The 24,226-nt window shown below is 40.2% G+C and overlaps 1 long non-coding RNA gene across 1 annotated transcript in view; it reads right to left on the bottom strand.

The window, feature by feature from the left end:
• The window catches only part of LOC116574008, a 38,109-nt gene extending 19,306 nt beyond the window's left edge, over positions 1-18,803 (bottom strand). The window contains exons 1-2 of the long non-coding RNA XR_004279099.1: positions 18,608-18,803; positions 12,954-13,008 (exon numbers count right to left, since the gene is read on the bottom strand). This is a non-coding gene — a long non-coding RNA (uncharacterized LOC116574008). The remainder of the gene's footprint in view (positions 1-12,953; positions 13,009-18,607) is intronic.
• Positions 18,804-24,226: the final 5,423 nt, after the last annotated feature.

Raw genomic sequence — 24,226 nt, 5'->3', positions numbered from 1 at the left:
CTATTGGACTGTGTAGCTATATAGTTCACAAATGTTTATGTTTTCTTGATTTTAAAAGCACTGTATACCCATGGCAGAAAATTTAGAAAAACATAAGAAACATAAAAGTCCATTTACTTCTCATGACCACTTTCCCTAACTTTGCCATCAGCCTCGGTTGAGAAGCTCTCCTTCCTCACTGTTCCTTCCCTTAAAAACCAACATCCAAGCCTTAACCATAAAGTGAATCCAAGCTTTCCCGAAGGCTTGAGACATGACAGGGGTAATTAAGAATTCTAGGAGCAGTGGCTTCACCTACAACAGCCAGGACTCCAAACCCAGCTCAACGATCTTCTCCCTTCCTCCTGCAGGCTCTCCCACCAGGGAGAAAGCCACTTCTCTTTGACCAGACAGGTTGAGAACCTCTATTTTGCCTGACTGGGAATGGCCCGAAATGCCCTCATACCTGTATCTGACATCCCTATATTTTAGAACACAGAAATGAAAACCTTTAAAAAAAACAATCGCACCTGGGCAGATGGTCATTTATAACTCGTCTCCTGGGGGAGACTCTTACTCACTGGGTCAGCAACCTGAGTCAGCCCCGAAGAAAACGTGGCCATCTGAAGTGAACACCAGATTGAGAATAATTGCTCCCCTGGGGCCTTACAGATTTGCAAAGTGACTAGGAGTCTACACGCCTCTAATTTGGGGAAACAAGAAGAGCAGACAAAAAAAAAAAATGAAAACACTGAAATTCCCCCATGATAATGCTGATCATAACCGGCTTCACTTAAAAAAAAAAATTAAATTTTGAAATGATCTCAAACTCTAAAAAGAAATTGCAAGAACAACTTTTTTTTCCCTGAAGTATTTGAGTGCGGGTTGCTAACATGATGCCCTATCACTGCTGTATCTTTTAGGGTATACTTCTTATATTATAAGGACATCGTCTGACATATCCACAATGCAATCAGGAAATCAACATTAACACTGGTACATTATCACTTTATTTTTTAGAGCAGTTTTAGGTTCACAGCAAAAAATTCCAATATAGCCCCTTTCTCTCACACACACACAGCCCCCTCAAGGTCAACATCCTGCACCAGGCTAGCACATCTGTTACAATCCATAAACCGTCACTGACACATCATTATTACCCCAAATCCATAGTTCACTTAAGGGTTCACTCTTGGTATTCTACATTGTATAGGTTTTGACAATGTGTGATGGTACACACTCACCATTAGAGTGTTGTACAGAATAGTTTCACTGGCCTAAAAAACCCTCTGTGCTCTGCCTATTCATCCCTCCCCCAAACCCTGGAAGCCACTGATTTTTCCACTGTTTCCACAGTTTTGCCTTCTCTGAAACTGCCATAGCGTTGGAATCATATGGTATGGAAACTTCTCAGATTAGCTTCTTTCCCTTAGTGACACCTATTTAAGTTTCCTCCCTGTCTCTTCATGACGTGACAGCTCATTTATTTTTGGCAATAAATAATACTCCATTGTCCAGAGGTACCGCAGTTTACGCATCCATTCCCCTACTAAAGGGTCTTGGTTATTTCCAAGTTTGGGCAATTATGCATTGAACTACTGTAAACATCTGTATGAGGGTTTTGTGTAAATGTAAGTTTCCAACTCTTCTGGGTTTTCAACTCTAAGGAGTGCAGTTGCTGGGTCATATTGTAAGAGTGTGGATAGCTTTATAAGAAACTGCCAAACTGTCTTCCAAAATGGCTGTACCATGTTGGACTCTCACCAGCAATGTGAGCAACTCTCACCTGTTGCTCCACATCTTTATCAGCATTTGGTGGGTGTCCGTGTTCTGGATTTTGGTGTAGTGGTATCCCATTTTAATTTACATTTCCCTGAAGACATACGATGTGAAGCACCTTTTTGTATGCTTATTTGCCAACTCCATATATTTTCCTTGGTGAGATTTCTGTTAAGGTCTTTGGCTCATTTCCTAGTTGGATTGTTTGTTTTCTTATTGTTGAATTTTGAGAGCTCTTTGTATATTTTGGATAAGTCATTTATCAAATAAATCTTCTGCAAATATTTTCTCCCAGTCTGTGACTCGCCTTCTCATTCTCTTGAGGGACTTGAATTTTCATTGACATTTGAACTTCTTTTTTGAAATTTTGTTTTGTACTTTTCTATAATGGACCATTCTTTCCTATTTAGAATGTAGTATTTAATATCTGAAATGTGAAAAATATAGAACACATATGTAAATTATGAAGCAAAACATTAAAATGAATCACTCTAAGCTCATAACTTAAGATCTAGAATATTGCCAAGAAGCTTTCGCTTTCATTATCTCATGCTTCCCTATGTTATTTGCAGGGATACATCTGTGTCTACCCCCCATTCAAAGGTAACCATTGCCTTGGATTGTGCATTTATTTCTGCTTTTAAAATAGTATAATCAGGGGCACCTGGATGGCTCAGTCATTAAGCGTCTGCCTTCAGCTCGGGTCATGATCCCAGGGTCCTGGGATCAAGCCCCGCATTGGGGTCCCTGCTTGGCGGGGAGTCTGCTTCTCTCTCTCCCACTCCCCCTGCTTGTGTTCCCTCTCTCACTGTGTGTCTCTCTCTCAAATAAATAGATATAATCTTTTAAAAAATAACATAATCATATATAGTGAATATAACTTTTAATTTTGTTTGCCTTAAAGGTTTATAAAAATGGTGACATGAAAAAGTTGTCTACATGGCTTGCTTTTTTCACCCAATATAATTTTTTTAGATTCATTGAAGTTTTTCCAATGTAGCTATGTTTCATTCATTTTCTCTTTTATGTGCTCTTTCAATGCATGAAGTATACAATAGTGCATCTTTTTTTTTGTCATGTAACCATTTATATTGACTTTATTTTATACTGCAAACAATGTTGTTAAGGGAATCTATATGCATACTCCTAACATAGGAGCAAACATTCTATAGGTGTAGTCTAACAATGGAATTGTTGCCACATGGCCAAAAAGATTGTAGCAGGTTATATTTTTTTATTATGTCCAGTTAGCCAGCATATAGTACATCATAAGTTTTTGATGAAGTGGTCAACGATTCATTAGTTGTGTATAACACCCAGTGCTCATCAGAATGCAGTTTACATGTTTTTAATAACAGCAGTGTGTAAAAATTATCCATTATTCCACATCCTCACTAATAAATACTAATAGGCTTCTTTACTTCTTCCAATCTAGTGATATAAAAATGGTATCTCGTCTGAAATGACATTTTCTGATTAAAATTGAGCAACTTTTCATAAGTTCATTGGACATTTTTTTCCCTGTATAATGCCCCTTCTATATGTTGTAATTTTTCTACTGATTTCACATTCTCTATTTGGTTTATAGATGTTATGTATTCTGATTACTAATCTTTTATTGCTTTTATACATCATAAATATTTTTGGCCAATTTGAGCTTTTGTTTTCATTTTCTTTACAGGGTCTTGGTGAACCAAAATTCTTGATTTTAATTTTGCCAAATTTATCAATCTTTTCTGCTATGTTGATACATTTTTGTATCATGTTTAAGAAATTTTTTCTTAAGAAATTATTTTCCTATATTTTTCCTGAAGGTTTTCATGTTTAAATATTTAGTTCCATGAAAGGTATAAAGTAGCAATTTAATTTCAGTTTTTATTTAACCAAGAGTCCAATGAAACTTACTAATTTTTAATTTCCTCCAGAGAAATCCACTATGTGTTGCACTATTATAAAGAAATTTGCATGTGTACATGACTTTCTTCCATTAGATAATATGTTTATGTCTGACCATAAGCATATGATACTGATTTCCATGGCATTATAGGAAGTCCTCAAATGTGGTAGCATAAGTACCTACAACGTATTCCTCTTGGAGGTATATTAAGTATTCATGGGACTTTAAACTTTAGAATCTGCTTTTCAACTTTCCTAACAAATTTTTTGGAATTTTTATTGGAATTTTATGGATTTTTACCTCCAATGTTGTCTTTACAATATTGTCTTTCAGTCCATAAATGTGTATTATCTTTCCATTTATTTAGATCTTTTCTAGTTGTCTGCTAATACAGTTTAATAATTTTGTTCATATAGATAACACACACATTTTGGTTGAGTTATGCCAAGGTACCTTCCATTTCTTTTTTTGCTTTAAAAATGGTATATAGTTGTTTGTTTTTTTTTAATTAAACTTTTCATTTTGAGATAATTGTAGGTTTGCACACAACTATAAGAAATAACACAGAGAAACACTGTCTATGCTTCACTTCATTTCCCCTGGTGGTAACATTTTCCTAGCTATTGTACAATATCACAACTAGGAAATTGATCTTAATGAAATGCATGCATCTTATCCAAATTCCACCAGTTTTATATGCACATGTATGTGTGTTTAGTTCTTTTTTACAATCTTATCACGCGTAGTTTCACCCACGCAGCCACCACTATATTCAAGACAGACAAAAACTCAGTCACCACAAGAATCCCTCGTGCTCTAAGTTTATAGCTACATCAGTGTCCCTTCGTCCCAGCTGCTCATCACTTCTCGAACCCCTGGCAACCACGAATGCACTCTCCGTATAGAAAACGTTGTCATGTTGAAAACGTCTGAACACAATGATACAACATGTAAACTTCAGGGATTGGCTCCTGACTCAGCATAATTTCTCTGCGATTCAGGTTTGCTGCAGGTATCAATTGTTGTTCTTTTCTACTGCGGAGTAGCCTGTGAGGTAGACGCCGTCACATTTAGTCAGTCACCCACTAAAGGACACTTGAGTTGTTTCCATTCTGGGGCTCTTAAGGATAAAACTGCCATAAACATTCACGTATGTATTTTTGAGTAAACAGAAACTTACATTTCTCTGGGGAAGATGTCCAAGAGAGCCATTGTTGGGTTGCATTGTAAGGGCGTGTGTAGTTTTATGATATATATCTATGCATATATGCATAGATATGGCTAGCTCTAACTTTTATAGTAGGTCTGTATCATTCTACATCGCATTTGTGAGATCACCCCAACCCGGTCACGTGGTAGCATCATATTTTTATATAACTGGTCATTTTGGATCACCTCTTAATGATTTTTTTTTTAGATTTTATCCTTTTTTATTAAGCATTTTATAAACTAGTTTATATTCTGTGTTTGATGATGCCAATATCTGAAATGTTGGAGCCCTGGCTCAACTTTTGGTTGTTTCTGCTGAGTTTCATTCATGGTGATTTATTTTCTTGGGACTTTGATAGTTTTTTCTTATGAGCTCATATTCAGTTGATTTTAATCTTCAGGGAAACTGAAAGCTGTAACAAGATTATTACCTCCAGGAAGGGCTTGTGTTTGTTTCTGCTGGGACTCTAGGGTACTACTCTGGGAACTTCTAAGCTCGTTTCCAGTGTCCCCACTTTAATTTGAACTCAAATTCAATCTCCCCAAATTGCAGTTATTTCACAACCCTGGATTTCATGGATCTCCCAAGTAAAAGTCTTATTTGTAGGATAAAGTAAGCAGGAGGAGAGTGGAGCAAAGTCCTGAGTGGCTTGGGACTGTGGTTCTGACCCAGCTGGTGTCCCCCAGATGCACTCTGAGCCCTTGCACAGGAAGAGGCAGGATGAGATTGAGTGTGGAGATGGTTCTGGAGGATTAGTGTGGGAGTGACGTTTCCAGACATAAACTAGTACCTTCTTTCACATTTACCTGAGGCCACATCTGGATAAAAGCCCTATCTGGCAGCTTTCAGACCTTTGAAAGGCTCTTTCCAATCTTATTAACATATGTAAATAATGTTAATAATTTATATTATTATATAATAGTTTATTTATTTTATAGTTTGTATATTTATAGTTTATATATTATATATTTAATATATATTTAATATATTTATATTTAATAGTTTATACATTATATAATATATATTATATAATAGTAAATAATTTAAATAAGATCTCATTTTACTAGAATCCCAACCAGTCTAAACTGAATCATGTCTGTTCAACAGTGACTTGGCTGCTTTAAGCCATGAAGGCTGCAAGGAATATTCCCCAAGACCAACCAGAACGAGAACATTCTCCATTTATGGGGTTTGTAGTCCAGTTTTCCCTGAGGTCACACTACTTATCTTGATCTATGGAATACTTCCATGAACCTATAGTTGGTTAAACCTGAATACTATATTCAGTGACCCAGTTCCAGGTTTGTAACAATCCATCTTGTTACAGAAGGATGCCGAAACACAGGAAGGAATGTAAACGCTCGGTTATATATCCCTCAGCAAGTGGCAAGAGGCAGATTGTTAATTCTTAGATTCTATCAGTGTTTAAATATTTCTATTTTGAATACTTTTTTAAAAGGAAATTTTATTTTTGTATTTTTTTGAGAGACAGAGTGCATGGGAGAAAGAATCTTAAGCAGGCCCCACACTCACTGTGGAGCACCATGCAGGACTCAATTTGACGACCCTGAGACCATGACCTGAGCCGAAATCCAGACATGCTTAACTGACTGAGCCACCCAGATGCCCCTGAATACTTTCAGACATACACAAGAGTAGAGAGAACAGCTCAATAATCTCCCATATGTCCACCACTCAGAGTCAAAAACTTATCAACCTTTTTGTCATACTTAGTTTTACCCTTTCAGAGGTTTTCCTGTCTTATTTTGTTGGCTTTTTTTGTTTGTTTGTTTGAAATGGGATGCTATTTTTATTTTAGTTAAAAATTTTAAGTAAAGTCACAGCTGTGATATCATTTTCTCACTAAATATTTCAATACTCATTCCTAATAATGTGGACATTATCTCACATAAGCACAATACCAGTATCCTTCCTTAAAAAAATAAACAAATAAATAAAAAATAACACAATGCGGGCTGCATAGTGAGGATTTTTCACTGTAGCTATTGCTCATCAGTCCTCTACTGAGGATCACCTGGGTTCTTTCTAGTCTCTTGCTCTGATAGGTGATTATCAGACCTTTCATAACTAAGCAACTCCCAAAAGATACAGAAGTTTAATTCTGGTTTGGGGCTTCCCCTTCTAAGACACGCTTGCTTTACACATCCAAGTCCCCCTGTACATAACCTGCTCTGCATTTTGGCAGGAAGAGGAAAGAAGACATGTTTATTGAGGCTCTTTGTTGAAATGTGCTGGGAGTTTGGGGTTCATTAGGTGAAGATAATTGAAGTCCATGGCAGACAGCCATGTGTAATTTACAGAGAGAAAGCAGACCCGGGCTCTGGTCACCCAAAAAGGAAATGTCATTTGGATTACCTCCTGCTGATTTTTAAAAGAACGAATCCTGGAATTTTCTCAGTTTTCTTATAATCTGGCATTTATTGGTCTCCACTTCTGTGAATTCTTTTTAATCAAACGAAGCTTTTGAATATCTGAGTCAGTGTTAGGTCAAGTGGCAGATTTTTATATTCACCATTTGTTCAGTGAAATGGAACTTCTAAAAGACAGTCAATAAATCACTCTGTCCCTTGAAAAGTGAGCTAGAAAAAAGATAATGGGAGTGGTAAGAAAAATTATAAAATGCCAAATATATTCACTGCAATCCATTCATAAAACAGAAGGGAACTGATTTCAATCTCTGAAGCATAACTCCAATATAACCTTGCTTTTCTCTCAGTCAAGGAGCTCAGAGAACCAACCCCAGCTTGTACGTCCCTAAAAATAGAAAATCAGTTTAATTTAGGAATAAGGGGCTATAAAAATGTTAGTAGCTTTTTTTTTAAGCTGCTGCCATACCAGTTTTCACACGGATGCTCCGTTTCTGATATAAAAGATGAATAATGAAGAACAGGGCTCTATCACTGACCCAGGGCAGGGTCTCCTTCTTCTCCCTGCCCTGCCCTCCAGTATTCTCCAGGAGAGCAGCAGACTAGCTCTTGGAAAAGCACAGGCCCCAGAGACGGGCGCAGCAGCTTCCAGTCCTTGCGTTGGTACCTCCTGCCTGGCTGCGTGATTTTGAACAATCTATTTAACTTCCGAATCTTACTTGTGCCACTCTTAAAATGTGGATTATAATACCTACCTTCTAAGGTTGTGGAAAGAATGAAACCGGGTGTTTCTCAAGCGTTACTACACCTTAGCGTCACCTTGGAAGCCTTTAAAAGTCTGGGTGCTTGGGGGCGCCTGGGTGGCTCAGTCTTCAGCACCTGTCTTCAGCTCAGGTCATGATCTCAGGGTCCTGGGATCGAACCCCTGCTTGTCCCTCTGCCTCTGCCGGTGGCTCTCTCTACTTGTGTTCTCTCTCTATCTTTCTATCAAATAAATAAGTAAAATGTTCAAAAAAAAATCTGGATGCTTAAGCCTCACCCTGGACCTATGAAATCGGAACCTCTCGAAGAGGGAATAGACAACAGTATTTTTTAAAGCTCCCCAAGGGATTCCATGTGCAGCCAAGTTTAAGAACCCTATTGCTCTAGAGTGTATAAATTTCGAGCACACTTCCCGTCCCTCAGCAGACTTTCAGTCTGCAGAGACTATAACCATTATGTCCTGTCAAATTTCATAATGCCTTTTTGACTGCCCTCTCTTTCCATTCTCTGACCTGGGGTGTCTCCAGACTGTTCACATGAGTTAAAATTTGACACAAGAGCCTCCTTGCCCTCACCATCATCCTTCTTTTTCCCCCTTCCAGACTCTCCTTTTCTTTCTTATCTCCCTATTTGGTCCCTTAATAAAATAGCAAGCTAATCCCCCTAAAATTAAAGGTGCCCAAAGAAGATAGAGAGTTACTGTCTCCAAGCAGACGTCCACACTGCAAGGACTCAGAGTGAGACATTCTGCAGACCAAGGGATCCTCTCAGTATCTCTAGGGTAACAGGAGGGTCACCATTTATGATTCTGTCTTTCCAACTCTATTCAGGGACACAATATGGCTGTTTTGATTCCTTTTTCATACAATTACGTGGTTTAATTCCAATTCCTTTTTGTCTGGTTAAGTAGAAATTATGCAGGTCAATTTCAGATCACCATGATCATGGAAGCCAGGGCACGTGCCCAACGAATAGCGCAAGCATCTGATTTGAGGACCATCCATCCTCGGTTGCCAGACCGTGATTTGTTTGCTTTTGACCAGAATGAAAATATAAGTTAATTAAGATGAGATGATAAGTGATGACTGTGTCCTTAGTCAGGGAATGACTGCTTCAGGGAAACAAGCAAAGTGCTGTCACATGCGTGAGCCGCGTCATCTTTCTACTGATAAGCATTAGAAGTCTGTGTCAGCCATTCTCAGTAGATGTCTCACACAAAGATGAATAATTTTCTGCAAGACTTGTTAAATCAAGGTTAGGATTGAAAACTGACAGATGAAAAATTGAACCTCCCAAGGAAGCCAAACATTGGAACGGAACGATACGAAATTTCAATCTCTGCCTCTTTAAAGTCTCCAAATGCTTCGATCGCTTGATAGTTCAAGTTAATACAACTAATCGACAAAATGGTTTCATTATTTTTGAGCCATTTCTGAGCATAAGAAAATAAGGTTTGGGGGGAAGGTGGGCAGCATCATGAAGCTTCCCTCGTTCTGTGTGTCTGACATTCAGCTACTTCTAAGTGTAGTCTACGTTTGTATCAGCTGTGGCCAAAATGCCATTCCCTTCTCAAGCCCCTGCAGTAAGCGGACATACTAAGAAACCGAATTTTAACTCTATGTCTACAGTACTTTCATTTTGATGGCCTGCTCTCCACTCCATCGGTGAGGGTGGGATTTCCTTCCTAGGGTTACAGGCCAACACACAAAACCCAACACCGGACAGAGGTGACTGACCACAGCTTCTTAGTTGCACTGTGCCCTGCAGAGCCACATGGGAACTATAGTCTGGAACACAACAAACAACCAGAGGCTGTAGGAGGTAGACTTTGTAGTAGTAAAAGGGAGGGTGACCACTGCTTCGTAGGCGAGGATGTGACTGGCTTGGTTGCAACGTTCTGTAGGTGGCAGGGAACCACAGCCAGCCTTACAGGAATAAACAGGCATCGATCATACCTGATCCCCAAGATTAGGAACTTCCTGGGCTGGGGGATCCCATCCTCGGGAGCAATGTGGGTAGGGGAATTTGCTAGTCTGTCCTTCGGTGCCCTCTTACTTTTTCCCAAATATCAAGGGACATATACAATTGGGCCTTAACTTTAGGCCTTACACTACAGTCTTAGGCACGGAGCATTTTCCAGTCACTGGACAGGATAGCAAGAAGCCTGGGTAACCAGTGGTTGGTCATGCTAACCAGATGCTTCCATATTTCTTGCCTGTTAAGTTGTAAGCTTCATGAGGATAACTGCCGTATCTCTTGTTTTCCACTGTAACCTGACCTCCACACAGAGTGTGGCACATTAATTAGCAAATGAATTAATTCATTAACTAATGATCTTCATCAGCTCTCTAAGAGCTGCAGCACCTAAACAGTCTTTAAATCTGCTTCTAGGGTCTTAGCTTCATGTGGACAGAGAGAGAAAAAAAAAAATAACATGATATTATTGCTATCACCACCCTGTCATCTTCAGTTTTGCAACATATTCTCTTCTTGTTCTTCCTGGAGCTCTGGGGAAAACAAATATCACGTTTCAGTCTCTTAATACTGTTCTACACATGCTAATTGAGAGTTTGCAGGCCACAGAAGTATAGCCTTGGCAGAAATGCAGAAACAACAACAAAAAAGCCAGCCTCTAGCCAGTGGAATAGAGACCAGCCCTCTGGCCGGTAAGCACCACCCCAAACCCTTCCCCCTAGCATCCACTGGAAATGTTAGGAGCAGCACACTCAATGCGCTGCCCTCTCCAACATGTATAATTCTGGAAGATGAGTCAGCCTTTCTGCCTCCCCCTTATTCCCTCTTTATAATTCAAAGCCAAAGCCCACTCTCAAATAGTGTTTCTTAAATGTTGACTCAAGAATAAAATATACTAAGAGACGATTGTTTGAAGTCGGTGTAGCAATATCTGCCCAAAGAAGAGATAAAATAATGAGTACCAAGGTCCAGATGGCTTTTATGATTAATAAACTGGATTAAATCTTGTCTTGAAATCTGTGAGCTTCCTCCTTATATATTTCAATTTTTAATTATTTTGGCTGATTGTAATTTCAATTAATGAAAGCAGACCCAGCACTGCAGCCTTTGAAAGCGATTTCGGTGAGAAGAAAACTATCTATAATTAACTATTTCAACTGAGATTAGAAAATATTTCATTCTTCACAATTTTCTCCCTAATAGCCCCTGGTGGAAAGAAGTCGGAAGACGGGCATCTCCATTTTATAAGTTATTTGGACTTGGAGATCACTCCATCTCTCCCGGCTTCAATTTCCTTATCTGTGTAAAATGGGGACAATAATACTTGTCTTGCCAAGTCATTTTGCAAAATAAATGAGATAGTACTGATGAAAATGCTCTGAAAAGTACAAAATGTTATGTACAAATGTAAGATACTGTTAGACCAAAAGTTTCTTGGTATTTTCATCCCGTGCTTTTTCCCTGAATCCTCCCGTTATTTTTCTGTCCATGAGTGGAATGAAATCTAAAATGTTGCTCTTGTATCACTGATGCTGCTCTCTGTCATCACGTCATTCACACATGGGCGGCCCAGACTGAATCGCAGACTCAAATGCAACTCATCTGTGCGGTAATGATTAAGAGCGTGGTCTCTAGACCCATTGCCTAGATTAAGATTGTTGCTCTGCTAGCTCTTTGCTGTATAGCCTTGAACATATCACTTAACCTCTCTGAGGCCCAGGCTCCTCTACTGCAAAGTCGGGGTAATAAGGGAGTCTCTCTCCCAAGGCTCGGGTATGCATTAAGTGGGTTCACAGACATCATACATCCAGCTGGGGCCAGACGCATAGCAAATCTTCAGTAGATCTGGCTGTTGTTAGTGCCATTACCTCCAGCCACTGTCCACCTTCCAATCTGCTTCTCCTCCACTGGTCCCTACCATCCAGCAAGTCACCTGTTTCTGTGCAGAGTTGAGGCCTGAAACCTCCTAGTCTGTCATCTTGCTGATGTCATTCCTCCATTCCTCAATTTCTGAGAGCTTTGTGCTTCCCACTTCCCTTTCTTCTCTTTTGCCTTCTCTTCTCTAATTAAAGTCACTGGTCCCATGCATTTTCGGTTTAACGGTGCTTTGCAAACATATTCAGATGCTTTGGGCTCACAAACACATGGCCAATCAAAGTTAAACGGTACTTTTGATATGATATGATATGATATGATATGATATGATATGAAAGTCATCAAATTTTTAAAAACGTTTTAACTCTTTCAGGTCAGCCTCTTACTACTAGGAATCAATATCTAACCAAACAACTATTATTCAATGCTTTGCTAGGTTTGGAAAGCATATGTTTAAGACTTTTAGTTTCTTAATATTTAATATAGAGATGTCTCTGTGCAACCAGAATGCTCAATAAGTATAAAATAATGACACAGGGCCAGCTACATAATTCGCCAGGTTCAATGCACGAAAACAGAGTCTCCACGAGATCTGGGAATCGATTTTCCCTTCCCATCAGGCCCTCTGCTCAAACCACAGCAGACCACCTACTCTCAGGGATCGCAACCTTCTCCCAGGACGCACTCGGACCTGGAAGGGGATGGGCCAGAGCACTAGATGGTGCTGGTCCCACCCTGAGACTCCCAGGCAGGTGCCTGACATAGCCCATCCAGGTGCCCACATCTGGCCCCTCCCAGAAAAGGGGGCATGGGAGAAGGAGGACTTCCTCCCCACCATGCAACCCAGTTAGTTCCTGCCTAGACTGGACAGGCACGGTCCAGGCACCAGGTGGCCAAGAACCCAACCTGGGAAAGGGGCGAAGGGTTAAGGAAGACAGAACTCCACGTGTGCCAGGCTCCAAATCCTGGGCTACCCCATGCTCACAATTCAAAGATAAAACTAAGAATTTCAAGACAGCAGTTACAGAGCATTATATCCCAAGTCTTCTGAGAATGGGGTCCCATGCAGCTGCATTGGTCACTTACTTACCAGTGAATTTGATCCTGAGACATAGTCCTGTGTTCGTTCAGCTGAGGCAGAGAAGCTACATTTCAGTCGAAAAGGAAAACAGACATATTACCACAAGTATCGTTCTACTTCTTTATTCTCATCAGGCAACAACTAGTGTTTACTGAGTACATACTGGGTATTACGTTAGAATCAACTAAGATTGCTGCATTTTAGAAAGATAGAGTTTGGGTACATGTTTAATTACATGAAACACCACTTCTTGAATAATGTTAGATTATTAGAATACTGATGATAAGAAGAAAGAGGAAGAGGAAGCAGAAAGGGGGGAGAAGGAGGAGAGAGAAGAAGAGTAAGCTTGAAAGATAACACAACAGAGCTTGTATTTTTGGTAAACCCCAACATTTCCTATTGATTTCTTCTTGCAGATCAAAAAATTTAGAATGTACGTAAGCAATGAATCTTGGAACATGGAAAAAATTAAATTAAATTTAAAAAGATTCAGAATGTATGTCAGTCAGGCACGATTAGACAAAAGTCAGATAGAAAGTCAAAAGTCAGATAGAAAGTCAATGTTAGGGTGCCTATGTGGCTCAGGTCATGATCCCAGAGCCCTGGGATTAAGCCCTGCATTGGGCTCCCTGCTCAGCAGGAAGCCTGCTTCTCCTTCTCCCACTCTCCCTGCTTGTGTCCCCTCTCTCACTGTGTCTTTCTCTGTTAAATAAGTAAATAAAATATTTTTTAAAAAAAGAAAGTCAATGTTTATGTCATCAGTTACATGACTTTAACTTGCTATGACTTCTATTATAAAACAAATAACTCAATTTAGTTAATGCTAATAGCATTTTACTAGAATCAGGAGCTACCACCTCTGTTTTCCAGGCATGTATTTGTGTAACTTTAGTTTCATAGTATGCATAAGGTTCTTTTTTAATACTTACAATGATATTTTCTGCAAACTTTATTTTCTGCAAACTTTATTTATTTACTGGTTGAACTTTAGTTCAAGCAGTGACTCTTTTTATTTATATCTAGCTGAATTTCAAAAGTTATAGAATGACATTTATAGTAGTTACCTCAAAAAAGGTGGATTTTTAATTTGAATCTCCCTGAGGGCTAGTGATGATGAACATTTTTTCATGTGTCTGATAGCCATTTGTATGTCTTTATTGGAGAAGTGTCTGTTCATATCTTCTGCCCATTTTTTGATATGATTGCCTTTTTGTGTGTGTTGAGTTTGAGGAGTTCATTATAGATCCTGGATATAAGCCTTTTGTCTCTACTGTCATTTTGCAAATATCTTCTCCCATTCCGTGGGTTGCCTCTTTGTTTTTTTTGACTGTTTCCTTTGCTGTGCAGAAGCTTTTGATTTTGATGAAGTCCCAAAAGTTTATTTTCGCTTTTGTTTCCTTTGCCTTTGGAGACATATCTTGAAAGAAGTTGCTGTGGCTGATATCAAAGAGTTTACTGCCTATGTTCTCCTCAAGGATTCTGACGGATTCCTGTCTCATGTTGAGGTCTTTTATCCATTTTGAGTTTATCTTTGTGTACGGTGTAAGAAAATGTTCATCACTAGCCCTCAGGGAGATTCAAATTAAAACCACGTTGAGATATCACCTTACACCAGTTAGAATGGCCAAAATTAACAAGACAGGAAACAACATGTGTTGGAGAGGATGTGGAGAAAGGGGAATCCTCTTACACTGTTGGTGGGAATACAGGTTGGTGCAGCCTCTTTGGAGAACAGTGTGGAGATTCCTCAAGAAATTAAAAATAGAACTTCCCTATGACCCTGCCTTTGCGTTCCTGGGTATTTACCCCAAAGATACAGATGTAGTGAAAAGAAGGGCCATCTGTACCCCAATGTTTATAGCAGCAATGGCCATGGTCGCCAAACTATGGAAAGAACCAAGATGCCCTTCAACGGACGAATGGATAAGGAAAATGTGGTCCATATACACTACAGAGTATTATGCCTCCATCAGAAAGGATGAATACCCAACTTTTGTAGCAGCATGGACGGGACTGGAAGAGATTATGCTGAGTGAAATAAGTCAAGCAGAGAGAGTCAATTATCATATGGTTTCACTTATTTGTGGAGCATAACAAATCATGGAGGACATGGGGAGTTAGAGAGGAGAAGGGAATTGGGGAAACTGGAAGGGGAGGAGAATCATGAGATACTATGGACTCTGAAAAACAATTTGAGGGGTTTGAAGTGGCGGGGGTGTGGGAGGTGGGGGTACCAGGTGGTGGGTATTATAGAGGGCACGGATTGCATGGAGCACTGGGTGTGGTGAAAAAATAATGAATATTGTTATGCTGAAAATAAATAAATTTAATTTTTTAAAAAAGTGGATTTTTTCTACTGCTATTATTCCTTTTCTGTTCCAAGCAAGACAAAAGTCTAAGTTGATCTTAAAAAGCTAGAAGGATGTATTTTTAATTACATTTTGTCAAAGTGTTACTTTTAAAGATTTTTTTAAAGTATTTTGGAAGTACTAGTCTAGTACTTTCCCTTGCCTTTCCAGTTCTGACTTGAATTTATGACCTATAAATAAATGCCATTAAAGATTTTTTTTCCTCTATCCCGGGAAAAACTGTGGCCGTATGGGTGTGTGGAGGGAGCTGTGACTTCTGTCCATTGAGTACCTACCATGAGCTATATTTCTGCTCTATATCATGTAATAATTTCATACTCGCAAAAGCCATTTGATATAAATGCTACTCATCCCCTCAGTTTCTTGTTTAACAGATAAGAAACTGAGGTTCGGGTAGATTAAGTAATTTGACCAAGGACAACATAATCCCCAAGTAGATTCAACCCACTCCCAAATGGCTCCAAAACTTTGAGATGTTGCTGTCCTTCCTGCCTGAGATGTTGCCATCCTTCCAAAGGTGAAGACTTCATATTTTATCTTATGAGATGCTGGTTTTATTTTATTTTATTTTATTTCATTTCATTTCATTTCATTTATTTGAGAGAGAGAAAGAGAGAGCATGAGTGGTGGGAGGGGCAGAGGGAGAAGCAGACTCTTTGCTAGGCAGGGAGCCCAATGTGGGGCTGGATCCCAGGATCCTGAGAGCATGACCTGAGCCACCCAAGTGTCCTGAGATGGGGGTCTTAAAGTTATAGTTTGAAAGGAGATGAGACACAAATTTAATAAGCTTCTTAAAGCTCTAGTTACATGTACATGCATTGGAACGTTCTTCCGTTGGGCTTGAATGTAACAATTCTAATGACCAAGACTCTCAACTCACAAACATCAGAGTTGTAAACTTTTGAAGCATTCCACTTCAGTTTTACTTGAGTCCCAGTAGGGGCAGGTAAAGGGAGGTGTTGCTATAGGCCAACCATGGCCAGATGGTTATGACTCTTAAGAAGGAAAGAATGGGGGAGGGGGACATCTGGGTGGCTCAGTTGAGTGAGCATCCAACTCTTGATCTCAACCCTGGTCTTGATCTCAGGGTCATGAATTCAAGCCCCATGTTGGGCTCCACAGTGGATATGGAGCTACTTAAAAAGGGGGGTGGGTAAGAATGCCTGAAAAATGAGTGCCCTGATTTGTGACAAAAGATTAGGAAATATGGCTTGTCTAGGAGGTGCCATTCCCAAGGTCACCTACCACACAAAACATAGGGGTCTTGTTTCCTTATGCTAACTCCTGCCTGGAGTTAGCCTTCAACCCTGTCAGAGCATGGAGTGGGTTAAAGAGAACCAAACAGGTGGTCTCTGATTCCTCTGGCCTACTTAGGAGCCATCCAGAATAGTCTCTGTTTCATTATGTATCCAGTGAGTCATTCGGACTCTGAGGACTTTCATTTTCACTAGCCTGGGTACCCCATGCTTAGCAACACACTTGGAACCCACATTTTGAAAAACATTTTAAATGTCTGAGCCTTTCAATATTTTGAAATGGAGAAATTTTACTTTTTTATGACCATTTTTAAATGTCAAAATGAGTCGGTCGATTCTACAAATGCCTGTTCTACTAAGAAACTGCCTTGGGAAAAAAAATTGCATTTCAAAAAAATTACCAGAGTTCGCATATTGACAAAATTTACTTTGAGGAACAAGTTGAAAACCTTTTGTTCTTGGCAATGTTAATGACAGAACCAGATAAGTTGCATATACACCCTGGTAAATTTTTTTAAGTGGTTCATCATTAATATAGTTAAACAACAAGGAATCTAGTAGGAAATTGTGGATTTAAAATCATGAAATGTGTGGATGTAAACCCGCTCTATTTTAAATAACTACTGAGCCATAAAATTCCAGTTCTGATTTATAAAATGTCAGCACACATCATGAATACATGTGATATCAGAATCACCAGAAGAAAAAGGATGAAAATACACTTAAACATTTTTCATCGTATAAGTGTTTACTGCAACACAGACAGAGAGGAAAGACTTTTATTTTATTAACAGGAAAAGTGTATTTTTCTTTAATCACAGTAATTCCAGTTAGATTATCTGGTAGGTCTGACAGTATTTAAATTTTTTTAAAGATTTTTTTATTCATTTATTGACAGACAGAGACACAGTGAGAGAGGATACACAAGCAGGGAGAGTGGGAGAGGGAGAAGCAGGCTTCCTGCTGAGCAGGGACCCGGATGTGGGGCTCAATCCCAGGACCCTGGGATCCTAACCCGAGCCAAAGGCAGGTGCTTAATGACTGAACCACCCAGGCACCCAGTCTGACAGTATTTAAGTACTATTTGTCAATACATAAACTATATAAGTTAGGTCATTTATTTAATATAGTAATTTATGATCTCTTTAAAATCACAGATCCCTTGAGGGAAAAGATGAAAACTCTGGATCCAATTTTCAGGAAAATGCATATTCACACAAAATTGTGCCCAAAATTGCTGGTGATTCACAGACTTCAGATTAACAACTCTATATCTATGAATGTCTAGGAGCTATTCATATCTTTAAATATATGTATATTTCTTAAATATTATATATGATATAATATCATATATAGTGTCTGCAACAGCTTGGGTTTGAGACTAGTTTATAGAGGAAATCACACTCTAATGTTATCATTTATTATAAATTAAGCTTACAGGAAATAAAAGCTATTTAAACTTTATTGTCTAACTGGTAAGATTTCACTGATCTCTGGTGGATAATGTAATCATATAATAAAAAAACACTAAACAAAGAAAATAACACCTTCATAATGAGCAAATTTGGAATATATTAGAATTTGAGAAAACCGACTTTCATTTAGCATAATACACCAAAAATGTATGAAGCAAGAGAATATAAAAACAAAAGAAAAGGGCACCTTGGCAGCACAGTCAGTTGAGTATCCAACTCTCAATTTCAGCTCGGGCTATGATCTCAGGGTCAGGAGATTGAGCCCCACATTGGGCTCCGCACTTGGCTCAGAGTGTGTTTAAATTCTCTCTCCCTCTTCCTCTGCCCCTCCCACTCAAGCTTTCCTCCCTCCTTCCTCCCTGTCTCTCTCTTTTATAAATAAATAAAATCTTGAAAAAGAGGAAAGAAAAGTCTAGCTTGCTCAGTTTTAGCACCAGTGATTTTAGGTTGCTAACTAGTCCTCAACGCTTTGCTTGGCTGTGACGTTTGAACCTGTCTCATCAGAGGGGCAAGGGATTCTTTTTTCATTCCAGCCTTTCACTCTGTCAAAAACATCCCCTTACCTTCCATGAAAACATGGATTGTCTCCGCTCAAGAGCTCTCCTCAAAAGTCTCCCTTGACCATAGTGTCACGCACCACTGCAGGGTAGCCAGAGTTCCTTCCAGAGCAGAAGAGCTTGGAGAAAGGAGGACCACCATTACTGGCATGTCTGTGGGTGGAAATACTGGTTCTTAAAGGAGCTGGTTCATCTGATTCATCTTTCCATCTTTCCCCCATGACAACTCCATGGTGAGTCATACAGCAAGGAGGCTGATTGTAGAAACACACACACACACACACACCTCAAATTATAAGGTTCCAGAACTTCAGCCTTGCACATAATGCACACTGTGTATAATGGTCTACGGAAGCCAATACTCTTCCTGCAAAGAGCAGCTGCTCCATGTTTTCACAGGGAAATTAAATTCTTTTCTTGTTGCTTTTTTTTCCCCTGTAAGTTAGAAGCAAGCACTTGCCACCTGGACTCTTTCTGGTCTTCAGCTTCTGTTTGAATGCTAAAACAAGCCTGGTAGGCCAGTGGATGAAAAGTATGCTCCAAAGCCCAGATTAGAAATAAAAGTGAGGTTTGTTCATGTTTTACTCATATTACTGAAATAAAGCCTTCACCGGGTGTAGCTTTATGATTCCAGGACAACACTGTGGATTCAGTCAACACCTGAGAAGACAGCCAATTGGATTACCTAATCTTGTATGCTTATTTCCTTCCTTTGAATTCCTCCCAAAATTACGCATGCGGCATATGAATGTGCCTTGTGATATTTGTGTGTTGTTATTTGCGTGTTGTTATTTGTAACTGACCAGATTATATAACACCTTTGTGGTCATAAATTATACAGATCCTTCTTTCTTTAAATCATTTTACTAGGTCCTCAGGAACACATTGTTGCTTTCATTGAAATGGAAAGCAAATATGTGATTTGCTTTTAAATGAGTTTACAAAGAGAATGTAGACCATGGGCTGTTTCGTTTCTCAAGTAGACCATGCAGAATTAAAACTATGCCAGTCCTTTATGAAAAGTGAATAGAAGTTCAGGGAAACACTGAGTGTAGCTCATGCAGGTCCATAGTAAGCTCCCATGCTCAGCTCTTTCGAAGTCTTAGGAATTCAACAAATATTTGACTGGAAAGTTGGGGAAATGGCTGAAGAGAGAGTTATCTCAGCCTCGCAATGGATTTTTTTTTTCAAAATAATTGCCCGCCATAAGTTAATTAATTAATGGCAGTAAATTTTACTTGAGCATTTTCTTTACAAATTAATATCACATCAGAAAAAGATTTTATGAACTCTACACACTACCCTAGTTAGATTGAAAGACTCACAATAGTCCCAATAGCTACACACCTAATAATGCAAAGACCTACTCTTTATCATTCTCGAATGATATTGATAGACGCCTCAATGGGAAATGTAATCAAGGAACACTTCACATATTTCAGGGGTTCTCAAGACACTCGTCCGCTCAAAGTACAATGAGTTCTAGATCCTAGCTCACTATCCCCTCCAACTGACCAGAACCTGACTCCTAACACAAAAATATATCCTATGCCTGTGTCTATATTCATTTTAGTGTACAAATAAGGAAATGTACAACACATTAAGTATATATTTAAGAAAATGTAGGAATAAGGAAATGCATGCAGGCTGGGTTGGTGTAGGCCATGACCAGTTAATTGGGAGGAAATTAAAAAGCTAACTGCTATTACAAATAAATATTATTAGTTTTACACTTCACTTGAGAAGGGCAAACCTTTTGTCAACTAAGGTGTTACAACAATGTTGTGTGGGCCTTGCTGTCTAGAGTAAAATATGTTAGTATTTCACTGCCATGCAAAATTACAGCTTATTTTCCTTTATTTTGTGTTGTATTGATTCAACCAATATTTACTGAGCACCTACTAGCTGGTGTGAGGGAAGCTCGTAACCAGCGGTCCTTGTCTGTGTGCTGGGATTAATGAATCCGCGAGATCTTGTTCTATGGTGGGAACTGCAATGTGGGGAGAGGAAGGACCGGCATATAAAAGGCAGAATTTCACAGGAAACAGAAAGTCATTCAGTTTGTCACTAGCGTGAGAAAGGGGTCGTTCTGAGCTTAGAAATCAGAACTGAAGAGGAGGTTTTAGTTGGGTAGAATTCTGTAGACAGTACTGTGCCCAGAGCCCTGGAAGGTCCACGGACTGAATACGTCATGTACAGTTACAAAGGAGAAGCTTTGGTGGTCCTGGTTCTAGAGAAGAATGACTCTAAGCAGGGCACCTGTGTAGCTCAGTAGGTTAAGCGTCTGGAATCAAGTCCTGCTTCCAGGCTTCCCTGTCAGTGGGGAGCCTGCTTGTCTCTCTCCCACTGCCTCCCCATCCTGCTCATGTGCTCTCGCTCTCTCTCTCTCTCTCTCTCTCTCAAATAAATAAATAAATAAATACTTTTTAAAAAGGAATGATTCCAAGTAAACAAGTCAGCGTCCAGTATTGTTTCTACATCTGTCTCCTCCAAGACCCCCAACTTCTCATTAGCAATCATTACCCGTCAGGAGGCTGTGAGAGGAGACGGTGCGTATCACACAATTTGGTCCGTTGTATTTAGAATGCTACGGGAACTCAAAGGAAGGAGTGATATGCTGAGTGAGATCAGGAAGTCTTGCCCAAGCTGGGATTTGAAAACTGAGTAGGAGAAAGGAAGCGTATTCTAGAGAACAGGGACAGCATAAGCAAAGATACGGAGGGTTTGAAAATGTGTTTTATTTGGGGATTGGATGTGAGCCATCTGAGGTGGCTAGAAAAAAGGAGAAAGGGTGATTGATTAGTAAAACAATTGTTAATGCCATGGATGACAGAAAGAAAAGTCTTATTCAGAACAGAAGTGTGTAACTCAGTGTTGATATAAATTGCACGGGTTCTGCCCCGAGTGTAGTCTGTGAAGTGACAAAGAAAGATACAGGAGGTAAAATGTTCGGAGTCTAGTTCTATCTCTGTCATTAATTAGATGTAGGACCTTGAACAAGCAACCAACTTTTGTACCTCAGCGTCCTCAACTATAACAAAAACAAGGGAAGGCAAATAATCTTTTCAGTGTTAAAGACGCAGTGATTTTCAGGGACATGAGTATGAAAAATGTACCTTCACACACGGTAAATATTTTTTTTGCAAATGTGTGTTACATCATACTCCACACAGCACGGTGGGGCCTTAGGAGTGAAACCAGCACAGAGGATTTTTAAGGCAGTGAAATGCTCTATAGGATACTGTAGTGATGCCTGTGTGTCCTTACACATTTGTCCAAATCCAGAGAAAGTCCAACACCAACGCTGAACTCTAACGTACACCATGGACTTGAGGGGATAATGATGTGTCACTGAAGGTTCATCAGTGTTCTTGGGGGAGGCAGAAGGTGGTAGGAAACTCAGCCATCTTGCTGACGTTCTGTGCAGAACCCTGCGGGGGCCCCTCCTCAGAGTCCCTCTGTAGCAATTAAAATTCGCGCACCCTCACTTCTGGAGGGGAGCCCCAGAAACTGCATTTTAAGCAAATATCCCAGCTTAGTCTGAGACCAAAAGTCCCTGAGCCATACTGTAAAAAAAGCCTTTCAAATACAAAGCCTTCGGTTCAGACCTATCCCTCCACGTTCATGTTTCTGCTTTTTTGATAGTACAGTGTTTCCTGAATTAAAGACACACTGAATAACAAAACTATTCTTCATCTAAGATACATTAGGGGGGCACCTGGGTGGCTCAGGCAGTTGAGCACCCCACTCTTGATTTCTGCTGAAGGTCCTGGGATTGAGCCCAGGGCTCAGACTCCCAGTTCAGCGAGGAATCTGCTTCTCTCCTTCTCCCTCTGCCCTTCTGCACTTGCTCCGCGCCCCCCCCCCGTCTTTCTCAGGTAAATAAATAAATCTTTAAGGAAAAAGAGGGGTGCCTGGGTGGCTCACTGAGCATCTGCCTTTGGCTCAGGTCATGGTCCCAGGGTCCTGGGATCCAGTCCCGCATGGGGCTCTCTGCTGAGTGGGGAGCCTGCCTCTCCCTCTCCCACTCCCTCTGCTGGTGGTCCCTCTTTTGCGGTCTCCCTCTGTCAAATAAATAAATAAAACCTTATAAATAAGTGAATAAATACAGTATAATACATTAGAACATCCTGTCTTTGCTTAAGCCAAGTGTGCATCTTCTGCCATTAAATATGATTGCTAAAGTGCCTTCCATTAACCAGCCACGAGCCACGATCAACACTAAATTGCTAAAATTGTTAACATCATTGAAAATAGAAAAGAGATGGGGCGCCTGGGTGGCTCAGTGGGTTAAGCCGCTGCCTTCGGCTCAGGTCATGATCTCAGGGTCCTGGGATGGAGTCCCGCATCGGGCTCTCTGCTCAGCAGAGAGCCTGCTTCCCTCTCTCTCTCTCTCTCTGGCTGCCTCTCCATCTACTTGTGATTTCTCTCTGTCAAATTAATAAATAAAATCTTTAAAAAAATAATAATAAATAATAAAAAAGAAAAGAGAAAAGAGAAATAAACGGACCTTTTCAGGCAAGGGCTTAATAAGAGAGACGGTTTCACTTGCCAAGAAAATAAAAGCCATGCCTTCTTATGTCAGAAGAAGTTTGGCAAAAAAAAAAAAAAAAAAAAAAAAAGCATTGAAGCTAAACTTACCACGACTCTTGCCTGTTAGCTCTAACAACTGTCTCCTGTCGTCCAGTGAGTGCTGGGGTACGAAGACACTCTTTAAAATGTGGCCCCAAGGGGAACCCGGGGCGCCTGGGTGGCTCAGTGGGTTAAAGCCTTTGCCTTCAGCTCAGGTCATGATCTCAGGGTCCTGGGATCGAGCCCCGCATGGGGCTCTCTGCTCAGCGGGGAGCCTGCTTCCTCCTCTCTCTCTGCCTACTTGTAATGTGTGTGTGTGTGTGTGTGTGTGTGTAATAATTAAATAAAATCTTAAAAAAAAAAAATGTGGTCCCAAGACCAACAGCAGCCTCACCTGGGACACTGTTGAAATGTAATTTCTCAGCTCCACACCACCCCCCCCACTTCCACCCCCTGAGTTGGAAGCTTTGCGGATTGAACCCATCAAGCCGTGTTTGGATGAGCTTTGACAAGACTCCCGTGGTAGAGACAGTGCTCGTTTGGGGGGGGGGAGGGTTGCGCAGACCGGAACCCTTGGGCCCTGGAGGTGGGAACTTAGAACAGTGCAGCCGCTAGGGAACATAGCACAGAGGTCACTCAACTGGAAGGTAAACCTGCCACACGATCCGGCAACCCCACAACTGGGTCTTTGTCTTAAAAATACTGAAATCAGGATCTCAAAATGATGTCGGCAAAGCCTCCTTGTTCACTGCGGTATTCGTAACAGCCGCGACGCTGAAACACCCCGAAAGCCGACGGTCGGATGAATGGGTCCAGCCAACGGGGCTCACACACACAGCGGAAGAAGGAGATGCTGTCATATATGGCAACACAGATGGACCTGCAGGACATTATGCTGAGCGAAACAAGCCAGTCCCAGGGGCATGAATACGGCGTGATTCCACTCCCGTGAGGTTTCCGCAGAGGTCAAAACCACAGAAGCACCCCGGGGGATAAAAATATATGTTTATTAAAAAATTTTAAATTTAAAATTAAAAAAAAAAAAAAAAACCA

This window comes from Mustela erminea, chromosome 15, assembly GCF_009829155.1.
Source record: "Mustela erminea isolate mMusErm1 chromosome 15, mMusErm1.Pri, whole genome shotgun sequence".
NCBI lineage: Eukaryota > Metazoa > Chordata > Mammalia > Carnivora > Mustelidae > Mustela > Mustela erminea.
The sequence above is the reverse complement of the archived record's forward strand: the minus strand, read 5'-3'. Positions and strand labels throughout refer to the sequence as shown.